This window comes from Saccopteryx leptura, chromosome 7 (genome assembly GCF_036850995.1).
Source record: "Saccopteryx leptura isolate mSacLep1 chromosome 7, mSacLep1_pri_phased_curated, whole genome shotgun sequence".
In the NCBI taxonomy this organism is placed as follows: domain Eukaryota; kingdom Metazoa; phylum Chordata; class Mammalia; order Chiroptera; family Emballonuridae; genus Saccopteryx; species Saccopteryx leptura.
In genome coordinates, this window is record NC_089509.1 from 65,895,281 (window position 1) to 65,913,078 (window position 17,798).

General features: G+C 37.4%; 1 protein-coding gene across 4 annotated transcripts in view; it reads right to left on the reverse strand.

The window, feature by feature from the left end:
- ZNF385B (zinc finger protein 385B) overlaps positions 1–17,798 on the reverse strand; it is a 463,364-nt gene that overhangs the window by 307,897 nt on the left and 137,669 nt on the right. Inside the window, exon 1 of one of the 4 annotated variants that reach the window (XM_066345149.1) lies at positions 2,936–2,957. The exons of the other annotated variants lie outside the window; for them this stretch is intronic. The gene's annotated coding sequence lies outside the window, so the exon portion shown is untranslated. Of the gene's footprint in view, positions 1–2,935; positions 2,958–17,798 lie in introns of those variants that run through there. 4 annotated transcript variants of the gene reach the window in all.

Here is a 17,798-nt window from a genome sequence, read left to right on the forward strand (position 1 = left end):
ACTCCAGATTGTTATCTCTTAATATAAAAGTGAAAAGATGCAGGTAAATCACTGAGATGTCTGAGAATATCACATCCTTGTGATAACTTTCTAAATCCTATATTTTGTGAAACAAATATCACTGCTAAGACTTCAGGCAGAAATGCTAAATCATTCCTTGCTTTCTCCAATAAACTTTCTTTGATCTATGTATATACTATGACAAGTTTCAATATTCTAAGAGAATTATGACATTCTAAAACCTCTTAAAGGTTTCATTTACTAAACACATTACATCATCAGGAAATATAAAGAGAAATCTCCCTGCCCTTCTAACCTTCTCAATCTCAATCCATAAACCCAATTTATTCCACGGGCTTTGGGGAAGTAAAAAATACAAGATACTTATATTTAAGTCAAAATCTAAAACAAAATCTCCCTGACCATCTAATGATGCCTCTTGTAACATGAAATTTCTAAAAGAACAGAAGAAAAATGAGTTGTTTAAAATTATGCTTCATCTAGAACTAAAATATTCTCATTATAATGCCACATATTATATCCTGAATTTCAATAAATAATATTTTATTGTGAATCCTTAATCATGTGTAATCACTAACCTAGAGACAAAGATCCATGGGTTAATAAGAAAAATATCACCAAAAAATATATCACAAAATTCATATTTCAGAAGTGTTTTCAATTTCATTGTCAAGGCCATATGAAATAGTATAAAAACACCATTCCACCATGTACCTGATATATATCAATTACCAACATGCAAAGAAAAAACACAAGAATAAATAATTCATTAAATGTTACTGGTAGTTAATTTTGATGACCTCTATTTTAAAATGCATTATGTCCAATAAATGACGAATAAAACTTTTCACAAGGTTTATTTTCTGATGGAAAGAAAAAGGCTCAGGAAATCATTCTTACCACATTTACAAGTACATACATTTCATCTATTATCAGTCTGTAGAAGCAAAAACTATTTTCGATATCTATATAATTTTAGCGTTTGAGAAGTTTAACTTTTCAAGATGATGCAGTTTTATAAAAGAAGACATTTCTTTTTTCAACATGTCAAATGTATTTTGAGACTGTTTAATTTTATTCCTAACTTATTCCTCATATATATATATGTATATATATAATAAAGTATGAGTACTTTATATCAACTATATAATATATAAAAGCCTTTCATTCTCTCCAACTCTTTTCTAGGATGTATTAAGAAAACAAGCAGATAAGCCTAAAGACAGACTGCACAATATGGTCAACACTAATGGAGTGTTTTTCTACAAACACGTTGCAAAAAGTTAAACACTTTACATCTCAGGATATAGCTCTTTTAATGTTACATGTCAAGTAAGCTCCAAAGTAGAAAATGTTAGGAACTTTAAATTAATAGGTCCTGGATTAAACAGCAAAAAGACATTTGGAGAAGTGACACGCATTCAGAAAGTGAACTAGGTTGAAGGTAAGGGTCTCTTCTAGAGGGTCTAATTAGGTGCCCCCCCATCTCCACTTCCAAAAATTTATCTCACAGAGACACCTTAGCAGAAGCTATCAGCTTTGACAGAATACCGAAATCCTGGCAGTGAACCATAAATTGACCATTACCATAAAAAGAGCTGCTAAATGAGAAACCATGTGCTCAGTATAAAACTAATTTCATGCTTTCAAAAGCACACAGTGGCTTCTAGCAAGATAGTGGCCCTGGGACTTGCTGAGACAGATTGGCAAACACAAATGCTTTGCTCCTGATGCATCTGCTTAGCCAAGCTTTACATGTACTGGCAGTAAATGGGGTTCTTGAATCTTCTGTCAAACAAATAGACACTTATCTATAACTTTAGAGCTGAAAGCTATAAAACAGCTGCCTCAAATAAATTTAGCAGGAAAAACACAAACACATACACACACACACACATATATATATATACATACCCCATGCATCCTGTCAGTTTCAAATCAAATAAAAATAGATTTCTCTGCGGACCTGACATTCTAAACAGACACTTAATAAGCAAGCTGCTATTTGAATCGTAACTCTCACAGTCCTTTCTTCTTTAGAAACAGCTTCTCATCATGTAGGAATTACAGTGTAGAAGAGCCTAAGCAATAGGACTCCATCTACTCAGAGGCTAACTTTGAGTTTGCCCTTACAGAGTTGGCTTTGAAATACTCTACACTTATAATGCCATATCAGACCTCTCTGGGCATGATAATCTAGTAATTTAACTTCCCAGTTGAGTGTCAATACTTTGTTTATATTTAAATAATAAAATCTGCTACATTTAAAACATCACTTCTGATTAAATCATGCTTTAGGAGGAAACGCTGCGAATTTTCTCCTCCCCTTCAACATACCATCTCTAGAAATCAATTACTGTAGGTTGTCCAGTGCACGACAGATCATAATTTTTGACTATTAATAATGTCAAGCTTAACAAGGTATCAAATCCAGTATGTAATCCATTTGATTTACTTTCTCAGTTATCTTGTAAACATCACTTGTTTCCTCCTATATACATTTCACATGAAAGATTCTACAAAGTACGTTTAGTTCCCACCCAGCCCTTTTTCAATATACCTGAAGCATATAACACTGATAATTAGCTACTTAATGTAATGATAGCAAAATCGCACAATATCACTGACTTGTTCCGAATGTTTAAAATACAAAGGAAGTCACCTACTGGTAAGATGTCCTTGGCAAACAGCTAGCACAGAAAGAGAAGAATGCTATCCCACCCATTTAAGGAGTTAACTTCCCAATAAAATTAAAGCATCATATATTTTGCTCTTCAGCATTGCCCCTTCGGATCTGTCAGCGTGACGTGATAAACACAATTGATAACTCCCAAGGATTCAACACAGCATACAAAAGAATCTGTTACTGACATCCCAGATCCCTGCGTCCAAGTTTCAGAATAAAAATGCTCACCTCTGCTAGGAAGTCCACTCCACATCCTGGCAGGGCTTTCACCACCTTCGAAAGCAACCAAGTTGGACAAACAAACTTCCAGTATGTAACCAGGGTAATGCACAGTGCTACCGAGACTTGGCTCCAATCCTGATGATCTGTGTGACAGTACCACGCTACATCAGTGCAGCTCCAAACCTTCCCAGATGCTGGCTTATTGCACTGCTCATTGAAAATCCTTTACACGCTGGCAACATTTTAGGGAAGGACAGGCACACTCTGAATCATTTGTAAAGAAAGCAGAGCAATTTCGATTCTATATCTCCACGCGTGCTGAAACCAGAAGCACTGTCAACCTACAAGTCTGAGGTGGATTTAAGCCGAGAAACAGGCAACCTAAGCCTTCATTATCAATGCATGAAATCAGCCACTGTGATCAAATTCAAGCAAACCACAAAAAGGATATGATTACGAAAGGCTCCACAGATTTAGCACCAAATCTTGTGGAATGAAGACTCATCTATTGAAATTGTGTAAATGTTAAAAATAGCTCTGGCTTTTCAACAATGAACCGGATACAGAGAACAAATCAGTAGTCTATATTATAAGGACTTATCATGAAAGCTGCAAAAATCAAAATAGCTGTAGGTTCCTGGAACTTCTCTATAGACAAACAAAATCACTAGAGGCTATTACCATTATAACACAAAAAAGGACCATATGTTTGACATAGATATTCATTAAAGAGCAAGTTTAAATATCTTTTAACCCCTATGTGCCTGTCTCCAAATTAAAATAATAATGACAGTAAAAAATGTGCAGGGCTATGCTAGCACCAGGGTAAAATACAATCAATTTTACTCTAAAACAAATTTCTTAAACAATAAAAATTTAAATGTATTCTGTGTAAGAAGAAAATAAACATACATGTTAGGAAGTATTTTTAATACCACAGTCTTTGCCTGCTTATGTTTTAAAAATCTATAGTTAAATCTATACATCCTACCTACCCCAGCTACCACAAATTTATATCGTTGCCTTTCCTCCTCCTCCTTCTTCCATTACTGTACTATAAGATACAAGAGCCATTGACATAGCCTTAAAGGAAGGAACAAGCTAGCTATACCCCGGAAACTAGCAGCAATGATAGAGATCACAAGATATAAAAACTTCGACGTGTCCATGTGAAGTGAAGAGCACGGAGGACACAAAATACTTATCAAAAATGACAAAAATTACTGGAAGGAATTCCTGGTAGGCAGTATTGATAAAGCACACATTGAAGGTTCTATTCAGATTTATTTAAATGGGTTTAGGTTCTCATTAAAACTCTGGAAAGGCACAAGTCAGGATCCAATAGAGCAGTGTTCCACAACCTTTTTGGGCCACAGACCGGTTTAATGTCAGAAAATATTTTCACAGACGGGTCTTTAGGGTGGGACGGATAAATGTATCACTTGACCGAGACAAGCGTCAAGAGTGAGTCTTAGATGGATGTAACAGAGGGAATCTGGCCATTTTTAAAAAATAAAACATCGTTCAGAGTTAAATATAAATAAAACAGAAATAATGTAAGTTATTTATTCTTTCTCTGTGGTCCGGTACCAAATGGCCCATGGACTGGTACCAGTCTATGGCCCAGCGGTTTGGGACCACTGCAATAGAGGATCTTTTGTACATAAGAGTGTACAGTTCTAGTAATATAATAGTTCTTAGGTGCCACATTTAGTTGTGTCTATAACCCAAAATATTTGTGTTTAAAAAAGAAATATTCCAGAGCACTTATATAACACAGCATTTTGGAGAAGGTTAAACATGACACACCCATGGGTACCCTGATTATGTCCCTATGTGTAGAGTTGACTCTTTACAGGCTGCTGGTCAGACACCCTTCCCTGGAGAGAGTTAGAGATATACATGAATGAACACACATATAAGCATGCATGTGTGTGTGTGTGTGTGTATATGTACCCACATCATAGAAGAAAGCACTTCTACTTTTGCTGCCTGAATTCCATTGATTTTGTGCCTCATGAACTCCTTGGACAACATTTGAATGTACTATGAGAAACAGCATTGGGTTTCACTGATTCAGCAATTGCCCAATGCTCTGTTTCGCTTTTTCTTTCTCTGTACTTCTTTTGTCTTATAAAATAGTCCATGAGAGATCGTATGCCTAAATTATTTTTATTATTTCCATACTTGCAGCTCCTTAGTAATAAAAGTTTAAAATGAAACTATAATATCTGATGATAGGCCTTCAGTCTCTATCTAAAAACGCTCATTGTCGGGTGCATTTCAGAATTCAAATGCTTTCAAATTTTAGGACGATAATACTCTGCATATAACATGAATTGTGTAATGCCTCTAGTGGGGTCGGGGTTACACTTTAGAATTAGGCACATTAACATTTCTGTAGCAGAACCTGTGCTTGTTCATCCTAGACAGGATAAATAAAGACTGTTATTAACTTCACATCAGCTCAGGTCAAGTTTTGCCATCAAGATGAATTACAAAACTTCTTATTTTCATATCTCCTTGGATTTCAGGAATTATAGATATAAAATTATGGACCTGTGGAGATGTTTACCTAAACTGTTATAAGGTTAAGGATTGGAAAATGGTACCTAAACCAATGTTCTCTTCACTGTGCAAGAGATTTGAAGATTAGCATCGCTTTAACGGGATGGGCAAAAACTACAGGAGAAGGTGCTATTAAGGCTTAGCAGAACAGAGATATAGCCTACTTCACAATTTTCATAAGGAAATTTTGAAAGGAAAGGATATATTTTCAGAATGAAGCATAGAATATTGGGTATCTCACCTTGTCTACGAGGTACCTAAAATCAAAAGCCCCTAATGTTAAACATATGTAAGAATGTCAGAAACAGCAAATAAGATTCACTTTATAAAGTAAAGGGCCTTGCTTTATTTTTGTATACTATATACATTCGGTATAAGATTTCTTCAAAACTACTTGTAGAAAAAAAAAAGGAGTAATATCCTTTACCATCAATATTCAGATTGTTTACCTTTAAACTCTATTTTAAAAATATTTCTGAGAAGGTATTATGTTGTATGTACTTGGAATTTCCAAACAAAAATTTTTAATAGTAAATACATTAACAAACTTTAACATAGCATTGACACTAATATGGACTTAAGACTTTAGACCTATATCATTCGCCATCTTCTAAGAGATCCTGGTCAAAGGGTACAAAGTTATAGTTACATAGGATGAAAAGTATAGCTATCTATTATGCAACATGATGACTAGAGTTAATGATATGACAATGAATACCAGAAATTTGCTTAGAGAGTAGATTTCAGTTGTTCTCACCACACACAAAATAAGTGATTATATCAGGAAATGGATATGTTAATTGGCTTGACTATAGCAATCATTTCATCATATAAATGTATATCAAATCATCATGTTGTACAACTTAAATATATATAATTTTTATTTAAAAAATATAAAAATTATAGATTGCCCCACCAAAAAGAGCACTTTTTAAGTGCCTTTTAGGGCTCACTCTTGTGCTGGGGAGGAGTCCTAGAGGCCTTTATTAGCATACCAGGCTTCCTACTCACCATACACCTATAGCAGAATGCATGGCTCTAATCTTAGTATCTAGAATATGGTCACAAAGTCATTTTCCATGGGAAGAAAGAAACTGCATGTATTAATTTTTCAAAGTACAACTTAATTTGGTGAATTCTTTCTTTCCTTAGCAACCAAAATAGAGCCCTGGTAGTTTAATGCAATTATTGCAACTTTTAAAAGTAATCAATTATCTAGGGTAGGTAACTCACCAGAATCAAAATCAGCATCTTCTTATACCTTTTACAGCATGTTCACAAAAGAAAAAAAATAACTTCCAGCATCTGCAGGCCAAGATCTCTGGATTGCAAGGCAGGCTCACCGTGGGTAGACATGTTGTAAATTCCATCACACTTAGCCCATAAAAACAAACAAATAAAAAACACAAAATACAAACAAACAATAACTAGCCCACCCAGTTCTTCCAAACTCCTCATGTACTCAGGAGAAAAAGCAAACATGTTTCACAGCTGGCCTAAGAACCAAACCATGTCAGTTGTAACATTCCACAAGGATGCCTGAGAACCAATTCCATTTCAGCTGTAACACTCCACAGGGCTGCCTAACTTGGAATGATGTCCAATGGCCTCCTTGGCTTTGATGCTATCAAGGTATGCAGTGGTGGGATTCAAATAATTTAACAACCGGTTTAAGTAGGAAAAAAGATATATCGAAAGGTAGTTTATTATTTCATGCATTTAATATTAAATAAGAACAATAAAAGAGGTACACAAAACTAGACTGTTATAAGAAAGTTTTAAAATATTAATGAAAAAATATTAAATAATACCTGACAAAAAACAATAAAACTTATTTAAGATATTTCCATATTGCTTCTTGATTGGCATCCTCACTTGCAATTTTTCTCATCTATGGGTGGAATGAACATTACTGTGGGCGCTTAGAATACGCTGTTGTGCAGATGAACGTTAAAAAAGAGTAAGGAATGTAAATTGGTGATTTCTACATTGGGCAGCTGCCCAGGTGCCCACCTTAGAGAGAACCCTGATTACAAATGCCATTTTAACAACCAGTTCAGCCAACTCAACAAAAAATTAGGTATCAGTTCTGCTGAACTGGTGCAAATTGGCTGAATCCCAGCACTGAAGGTATGAAAGTAGAACATCTGTGTGAAGAAAGCTGGTCAGCCAGGCTGACAGCACATTCACTCCACAGGAAGGAAATGCACTCACTAATTTAAATTTCTATTGAGTCAGCTACCAAAAGCCTTTCTCCTCAAATTAACTTAAAATAAGCAATAAACACACAGACACAAATAGATTATATTTCTATTCTACAATGACACCAGGAATTAAAGTGGGGGTTCAAAGATTCCAATCACTCAGCCACTCAAATATCTACCATAATTGCATCAAACTGTTTCCACACTGAAAGGTGTTAGTGCTTGGTTTTTAAAATCTAAAATTCAAGACTTAATATAAACATTTAGCTGTTAATAAATAAAATATATGTAAAAGTTCATAGTCCAAAGCATTCTTAAGGTAAAAGACTTTCAATCCTTCGCTAAAAAGCGACCAAACGTCCCTTTTAATTCTTTTTTAAGTTCCATTCAAACTCCTTTATATATCAATTCTTTAGAGTTCTGTTCTTTTTTTATTTTTATTTTTCTGAAGTTGGAAACGGGGAAGCAGTCAGACAGACTCCCGCATGCGCCCGAAAGGGATCCACCCGGCACGCCCACCAGGGGGCGATGCTCTGCCCATCTGGGGCATCGCTCTGTTGCAACCAGAGCCATTCTAGCGCCTGAGGCAGAGGCCACAGAGCTATCCTCAGTACCCAGGCCAACTTTGCTCCAATGGAGCCCTAGCTGCGGGAGGGGAAGAAAGAGAGAGGAAGGGGGGGTTGGAGAAGCAGATGGGAGCTTCTCCTGTGTGCCCTGGCTGGGAATCGAACCTGGGACTCCTGCATGCCAGGCTGATGCTCTACCACTGAGCCAACCAGTCAAGGCCTAGAGTTCTGTTCTTAAATAAATGACAGCCCTGTTTAACATTTTAAAACCACATGTACAGAAAATATATAAAGCTGTTCTCTAATGACTTTCTCAGATCTACCTTAGGTATAGTATAGTTCTAATTTTCTGAAACCATTCAAAATGTATATAGGGCTCTACCTCAAAGCATTGTGAGGGGGTGGAGTTATAACTTGAGCTTTCATCCTATTTCCAAATTGCTCTACTCTCATTCTAAGGGATCTCCATCTCAACAAACTCTATAATACAAATTTTAATTAAATTTACCAGGGGAGTACAGATGTAGAGCACTAACTCTAATCTTTTTGAAAGAATATAATTCAGATTTGGAAAACACTTGGAAATTTATAGTGATCAATCCTGAGTATGACAGAGAGTCAGAAAAGTATAGCAATATTCCTTCTTCTGTATCATCACTGGGTCTGAATTGTTCCAAGTAAGAGACAATTCCTGGGCTCTCACATAAGGATCTAGAATTTAAACTAGGGAAATCAAATGCCCTCTTTTCAAGGATCTGATTTGGTACATTTTGACCAACGCCTTTGCTTTCTAAGTTTGTTCATTCATAGAAAACTAAGGAAGTCATAAGGGCTCTACCTAAAAAAAAAAAAATGAGTTGTATAATAGTTTTTCCATGAAAGATGTCTACAGATTTATAATTATGGGGTCTAGAAAAATAAGTGCATTGTAAATAATTTAATACTTCTGCCTCCACACTAAAATGTTTTATTTACCTAGTGCAGTTAATGAAGAAATTCATTGATAATTCATCAAAGATCTGTTATACTTTCCCATGGTACATATACACTGCTCGCAAAAATTAGGGGATATTTTATAGCTTCGTATTCATTTTTGAAATATCCCCTAATTTTTGTGAGCAGTATATTTAGCAAAATATTTTCTGTTAAGGCCTGATCTGCGGTGTCGCAGTGGGTAAAAGCGTTGACCTGGAACACTGAGGTCACCGGTGCGAAACCCTGGGCTTCCCTGGTCAAGGCACATATGGGAGTTGATGCTTCCTGCTCTTCCCTCCCTTCTCTCTTTGTCTCTGTCTCTGTCTCTGTCTCTCTCTCTCTGTCTCCTCTCTCTAAAATGAATAAATAAATACAGTGTGTCCGTAAAGTCATGGTGCACTTTTGACTGGTCACAGGAAAGCAACAAAAGACGATTGAAATGTGAAATCTGCACCAAATAAAAGGAAAACTCTCCCAGTTTCATACCTATTCAGTGCAGTTTGATGTGGGCTCACGCACAGATGTTTTAGGGCTCCTTAGGTAGCTATCCCATATAGCCTCTACAGACTCGTCACTGACTGATGGCCTACCAGAACGGGCTTTCTCCACCAAACTGCCGGTTTCCTTCAACTGCTTATCCCACCGAGTAATGTTATTCCTATGTGGTGGCGCTTCGTTATAAACGCGCCAATATTCAAGTTGCACTTTGGTCACAGATTCAAATTTGGCGAGCCACAGAACACACTGAACTTTCCTCTGTACCGTCCACATCTCAACTGGCATGGCTGTGGGCTGCTCCGCTGTATACACGGTGTTATGTCATCATCTGCGCATGCGCACATGCTGCCACATCATCCTACAGAAACTGGGAGGGTTTTCTTTTTATTTGGTGCAGATTTCACATTTCTATTGTCTTTTGTTGCTTTCCTTTGACCGGTCAAAAGTGCACCATGACTTTACGGACACACTGTATATATATACATATTTTTTCTGTTAAATGATAGATGGAAAACTGACTCATTAAAAATAAAAAGCAAGCATTTAAAACCATAGGCTTCCACTGAAAACATTTATGTCATATTGATAAATTGCAGCCTATCTCCACATGTATCTCATACACTGAAATTTGCATTAAACATTTATGTTCATGTCTAATATCTCTTAAAAATAACTACAACTTTTCCAGACAGAGGGAAATATTACATATTTAAGTAATAATTTTTATTCCTGAAAACTGGGGGGGAAATCACCCCTGCCCCCCCTCTCTGTAACACAAATACACACAACCTATGTCTCCCCTATATATTCTCCTAATGCATAGATGCTCATAAAAAGTCTCACAAATGATGCAGCATGCTCCTGCCCACACAGGCATGTCAACATATCCTCACCTCCTCTTTTTTGAGTATTTTTCTGCTTATTCCATACCCATTAATAAATTCCAGCAAAATGTTACAGGATTAGAAATGAGAAAACTATCTCGCTCTCAATATACTCGTGGCACCATCTTGTGGTGGCTCAATAGTGTTACAGTTTCAAGTTTAAGTTCTAAGGCTCAAAAATGTGAAAACCCATGTGAGGATAAATGGCATATTTTATTTATTTTTGGTATTTTAAATTAAGTTTATTGGGGTGACATTGGGTAATAATATTATATAGGTTTCATATATACAATTCTGTCAAGTATCCTTCCATCACCATATCCCCCCTGTCCCCTCACCCCCCACCCCATCTTTCCCTTCAGTAATCACCACACTGTGGACTGTGTCCATGACTCTTTTTTTGGCTTAATCCTTTTACCTTTCTCACCCAGCCCCCCCCCCCCCCACACACACACACAAAATTCTCTCCCATATGACAGTGCCAGTTTGTTCTCTGTATCTATAAGTCTGTTTCTATTTGGTTTGATAATTTACTTTGTTCATTACATTCTGTATGTAAGTGAAATCATACGGTACTTGTCTTTCTCTGATTGGCTTATTTCACTTTACATAAGGCTCTCCAGGTTCTTCCATGCCATCACAAAAGGTAAGATTTCCTTCCTTCCTTCCTTCCTTCCTTCCTTCCTTCCTTCCTTCCTTCCTTCCTTCCTTCCTTCCTTCCTTCCCTCCCTCCCTCCCTCCCTCCCTCCCTCCCTCCCTCCCTCCCTCCTTCCTTCCTTTTTTTTTTTTTTTTGTATTTTTCTGAAGCTGGAAATGGGGAGAGACAGTCAGACAGACTCCTGCTAGCGCCCGACCGGGATCCACCCGGCACGTCCACCAGGGGGCGACGCTCTGCCCACCAGGGGGCGATGCTCTGCCCATCCGGGGCATCGCTATGTTGCGACCAGAGACATTCTAGCGCCTGAGGCAGAGGCCACAGAGCCATCCTCAGCGCCTGGGGCCATCTTTGCTCCAATGGAGCCTTGGCTGCGGGAGGGGAAGAGAGAGACAGAGAGGAAGGAGAGGGAGAGGGGTGGAGAAGCAAATGGGTGCTTCTCCTGTGTGCCCTGGCCGGGAATCAAACCCGGGACTTCTGCACGCCAGGCTGACGCTCTACCACTGAGCCAACCGACCAAGGCCTTCCTTTCTTTTTTTACAGCTAAGTAGTATTCCATTGTGTAAATATACCACAGCATTTAAAAAAAATCTTATTTATTAATTTGAGAGAGAGAGAGAGATTGATCTGTTGTTCCACTTATTTTTGCATGGTTAATGTTTGCACTGGTTAATTACTGCATGTGCCCTGACTAGGGATCGACCACAACCTTGGTGCATTGGGACAATGCTATAAGCCACTGAACCATGGGCACTTGGACTGCTTCCAAATCTTGGCCATTATAAATAATGCTGCAGCGAACATAGGGGTGCATATTCTTTCAAATTAGTGATTTGAGTTTCTTCGGATATATTCCCAGATGTAGATTAACTGGGTCATAAGCCAGTTCCAGTTTCAATTTTTTGAAGTAATTCGATACCGCTTTCCACCAATCTGCATTCCCCCAGCAGGCGTGAGGCTTCCCTTTTCTTCACACCCTTGCCAACATTTGTTTGATTTATTGATGATAGCCATTCTGTCAGGTGAAATTTCAATGTGGTGTTGATTTGTATTTCTCTATAATTAGTGATGCTGAGCACCTTTTTGTGTCTATTGGCCATCTGTATGTCTTCTTTGGAGAAGTGTCTATTTAGGTCCTTTCTCCATTTAAAAACTTTTATTGAACTTATTGGGTTGACATTGGTTAATAAAAATATACAGGTCTCAAGTGCACAACTCTATAATACATCATCCATATGTATAGTATTGTGCATTCTCCACTCCAACTCAAATCTCCCTCCATCACCATCTATCCCCACTTCCCCCACCACACTCACCCTCCTACAATTCTCACTCTGTTGTCTATGTTTTTAAGATTTCATTTTTTGTTTGTTTAATGTCCTCACCTTTTTAAAAATTGTATTTATTTTGCTGTTCAGTTTTATTAAGATTTTTATAAATTTTAGATATTATCCCCTTATCAAATAAATCTGCAAATATGTTCTCCCATTCAGTGGGTTGTTTATTCATTTTATTGATGGTTTGCTTTATTCTGCAAAAACTTTTTAGTTTTATGTAGTTCCATTTGTTTATTTTTTCTTTTGCTTCCCTTGCTTGAGGAAACATATTAGGAAATACATTGCTATGAGAAATGAATGGCCCTGGCTGGTTGGCTCAGTGGTAGAGCGTAGGCCTGGCATGCAGAAGTCCCGGGTTCGATTCCCGGCCAGGGCACACAGGAGAGGCACCCATCTGCTTCTCCACCCCTCCCCCTCTCCTTCCTCTCTGTCTCTCTCTTCCCCTCCCGCAGCCGAGGCTCCATTGGAGCAAAGATGGCCCAGGCGCTGGGGATGGCTCTGTGGCCTCTGCCTCAGGCGCTAGAGTGGCTCTGGTTGCAACATAGCGACGCCCAGGATGGGCAGAGCATTGCCCCCTGGTGGGCGTGCTGGGTGGATCCCGGTCGGGCGCATGCGGGAGTCTGTCTGACTGTCTCTCCCTGTTTCCAGCTTCAGAAAATTACAAAAAAAAAAAGAGAAATGAATGATTTTACTATGTCTTCTTCTAGGGCTTTATGGTTTCTCAATTTACATTTAAGTCTTTAATTCAATTTAAGGGGTTTTTGTGTGTGTGGTGTAAGAAGATGGTCTACTTTCATTTTTTTGCACATATCTCTCCAATTTTCCCAGTACTACTTATTGAAGAGATTATCTTTACCCTCTTTTATGTTCTTGCCTCCTCTATCAAATATTAATTGAGAAGAAAGGCCTGGATTTAATTCTGGGCTCTTATTCTGTTCCATTGATCTATATATCTGTTTTTATGCTGTTTTGATTTCTGTGGCCTATTAGTATAGTTTGACATCAGGTAGTGTGATTTTCCAATTTTGTTCTTTCTCAAGATTGCTATGACTATTCAGGGTCTTTTAGTAATTCTATATAAATTTTTGGAATATTTATTCTAGTTCTGTGAAATACTCCATTGGTATCTTGATAGGAGTTGCATTGAAGCTATAGTTTGCTTTGGGTAGTATGAATATTTTAATGATGCTAATTCTTCCTAACCATGAACATGGTATGTGCACCCAATTATTTGTGCCTTCCTCAATTTCTTTCTCCACTGTCTTATAATTTCCTGAGTACAGGTTTTTTACATCCTTGGTTAAATTTATACCTAGGTATGTTATTTAATTTTTGATGCAATTGTAAATGGGATTGCTTTCATTGTTTCTCTTTCTGATAGTTCATTACTGGAGTATAAAAACACAACAGATTTCTGGATATTTATTTTGTATCCTACTACTCTCCTGAATTCATCTATCAATTGCAGTAGTTTTTTGACAGAATCTTTAGGGTTCTTTGTATACAGCAAGGGTACCCAAAGTTTTTACACAGGGGGCCAGTTCACTGTCCCTCAGACCATTGGAGGGCCGGACTATAAAAAAAAACTATGAACAAATCCCTATGCACACTGCACATATCTTATTTTAAAGTAAAAAAACAAAACGGGAATACAATATTTAAAATAAAGAACAAGTAAATTTAAATCAAGAAACTGACCAGTATTTCAATGGGAACTATGGGCCTGCTTTTGGCTAACGAGATGGTCAATGTCCGGTTCCATATTTGTCACTGCTAGCTGTAACAAGTGATATGATGCACTTCTGGTGCCGTGACATGTGCATCCCGCGTCACTGGAAGTAGTACTACTGTACGTGAGCAATGCCGCTTTGCGGCGCCACCACATACAGTACTCCAGGAGCACAGTACTCTCACTGACCACCAATGAAAGAGGTGCCCCTTCCAGAAGTGTGGCGGGAGCCAGATAAATGGCCTCAGGGGGCCACATGCAGCCCGCGGGCTAAAGTTTGAGGACCCTGGTATACAGTATCATGTCATGTGTACATAATGACGGTTTTACTTCTTCCTTTCCAATTTGGATGCTTTTTATTTCTTCTTCTGCTCTGACTGCTATAGCTAGGACTTCCTGTAGTATACTGAGTAAGAGTGGTGAAAGCAGACAGACATCCCTGTCTTCTTCCCAATCTTTAGGAACAGTTTTTAGTTTTTGCCCACTGAGTATGATGTTAGCTGTGGGTTTGTCAATATGGCCTTTATTATGTTGAGGTATGTTCCCCTTTTATTCCCACATTGCTGAGAGTGTTTATCATAAACGGGTGCTGGACTTTATCAAATGCTTTTTCTGTATTTACTGATATAATTATGTGATTTTTATCCTTTATTTGTTTATGTGATGTCACATTTACTGATTTGCAAATATTGTACCAACCTTGCGTCACCAGAGTAATTCTCACTCGATCATGGTGTATGATTATTTTAATGTATTGCTGGGTAGGTTTGCTAATGTTATATTGCGGATTTTAGCATTTATGTTCATCAGGAATTTGGCTTATATTTTTCTTTCTTGATAGCGTCTTTATCTGGTTTTGGATTAGGATAATGCTGCCCTCATAAAATGAGCCTGGGAGTCTTCCTTCCTCTTGGACTTTTTAGAATAGTTTAAGAAGGATAGGTGTTAGCTCTTTGGATGTTTGGTAAAATTCATGAGTGAAGACATCCAGCCCAGGACTTTTGTTTGCTGGGTGTTTTTTGATTACTGCTTTAGTTCCACTAGCTGTAATCTCTCTACTCATATTTTCTGATTCTTCCTGATTTACTTTTGGAAGATGGTCAAATAAGTCGTAAATATGATATATATGTTTGCTCACTTATAATTTGCATTGGGTGTGGGGAACACGCTGTAAGCAGGCAGGGTTGTTATAGCCTAAGGCTTTGTTTTAAGACTAAGCCTCCCCCCCCCCCCGGGGTGGTGCACTCTTATGAGGAACCCCATTATGCCTCAGATAAGTGACTTTGTATCAGAGACTTCCTTGTTTGTATATTAGATTAAAGGTTTTGATTTCTACAATATAAGGGAGAGCAGAAAAAGGTCATGTGGGGGAGAGGAAAAGCAGCCAAGATGGCGGAGTGCTGAAGGAGAAGCCAGTTTGTGTCGAGTTTGTGCAGGGAGGGAGAAGGAGATGGGGAACAGAGGTGAATAAGGCTGGTGAGGTACAAACCTTTGATTCTAGGAAACTCAGATAAGTCAGTGGCTTTGGGAGCCCTGAATGGAAAGGGAAGTGTTTTCCCCCTGTGTGTATTTCTTGCCCGCTGGGTGCAAGTTAGGATTAAAGCTAATGGCCCACCAGTTCTTGGCTTCGTTGTTTCATTACTGTCTGTCCAAATTCAATGCGAACTTGCACAAGCCAGGTGGCTGTGACGGTGGCCGTAGCTACTCGCTGTACAGTACGTTTCTAGTCATTTATCCATTTCATCCAGATTTAACAATTTGTTGGCTTATAGGTGTTTATAATATTTTCTTACAGTCCTTTGTATTTCTTTGGTGTCAGTTGTTACGTCTCTTCTTTCATTTCTGATTGTATTTATTTGGGTCCTCTTTTTTTCTTGATGAATCTTGTTAAAGGTTTGTCAATCTTTTCAAAGAACCAGCTCTTGGTTTCACTAATTTTTTGTATTGTTTCTTTAGACCCTATTTTGTTTATTTTGTTCTGATCTTTATTATTTCTTTTCTTTTACTCACTTTGGGCTTCATTTGCTGTTCTTTCTCTCTAGATCCTTTAAGTGTAAAGTTCAAATTGTTTATTGGAGATTTTTCCTGTTTGTTGAGATAGCTTTGTAATGCTATGACTTTCCCTTTTAGGACTGCTTTCATTGTGTCCCATAGATTTTGGGTTGTTGTATTCTCATTTACACTTGTTTCAAGGTATATTTTTATTTCTTCCTTGATTTTGTTGTTAAACCGATTTATTATTTAGTAACATGTTGTTTAGGCTATATGTCTTTGTGTGGTTTTCAGTATTTTTCCTTGTGATTTATTTCTCGTTTCATACCATTACAGTCAGAGAAGATGCTTGATATAATTTCAATATCTTAAATGTATTAAGATTTGTTTTGTGTCATAACATACGGTCTCTCCTAAAATTGTTCCATGTGTGACTGAAAAGAATGTATATTCTGCTGTTTTGGAGTGAAGTGCTCTAAAGATATAAATTAAGTTCATCTGATCTAGTGTGTCATTTAACGATGCTGTTTCTTTGTTGATTTTGTCTGGAAGATCTATCCATTGATATCAATGGGGTATTAAAATTCCATACTATGACTGTATTACTGTCAATCTCTCCCTTTATGTCCATCAAGATTTGCTTTACATATTTAGGTGCTCCTGTATTGGGTGCATAAATTTTTATAAGGGTTATCTCCTCTTGTTGAATTGTTCCCTTTATCATTATGGAGTGTCCTTTGTCACTTATTATATAACCTTTATTTTAATGTCTATTTTATCAGATATCAGTATTGCTACCCCAGCTTTCTTTTTTCATTTCAAATAGCATTAAATATCTTTTTCCACTTTTTAAATCTTTAATCTTTTGTTCTGAGGTAAGCCTCTATAAACAACATATAGTAAGTATATATGGATCTTGTTTTCTTTTTGTTTGTTTGTTTGATTTTTTGGGGGGTTGTTTTTTTAATCTTATTTTTATTAATTTTAATGCAGTGACATTGATAAATCAGGGTGGATCTTGTTTTCTTATCTATTCAGCTACCCTATGTCCTTTCATGGGAGCATTTAAGCCATTTATATTTAAAGTGATAACAGGTACCTTTTATTGTCATTTTATTCTTTGAACTATGTTCCTCTTCTTTTCTTCTTCTTCTTTTTGTTTTTAAAGAAGGCCCTTTAACATTTCTTGTAATACTACTTGGGTAGTAACAAAGTCCTTTAGCTTTTTCTTACCTGGGAAGCTCTTTATTTCCTCTAATTTTAAATGATAGCCTACTTGGGTAAAGTAGTCTTGGTTGTAGGTCATTACTTTTCATCACTTTGAATATTTCCTGGGATGTTTCTGCTGAGAAATCAGCTGTCAGTCTTATGGAAACTCCCTTGTAGCTACCTACCTCTCTTTCTCTTGCTGCTTTCAAGATTCTCTCTTTGTCTTTAACCTGTGCCATTTTAATTTTGATG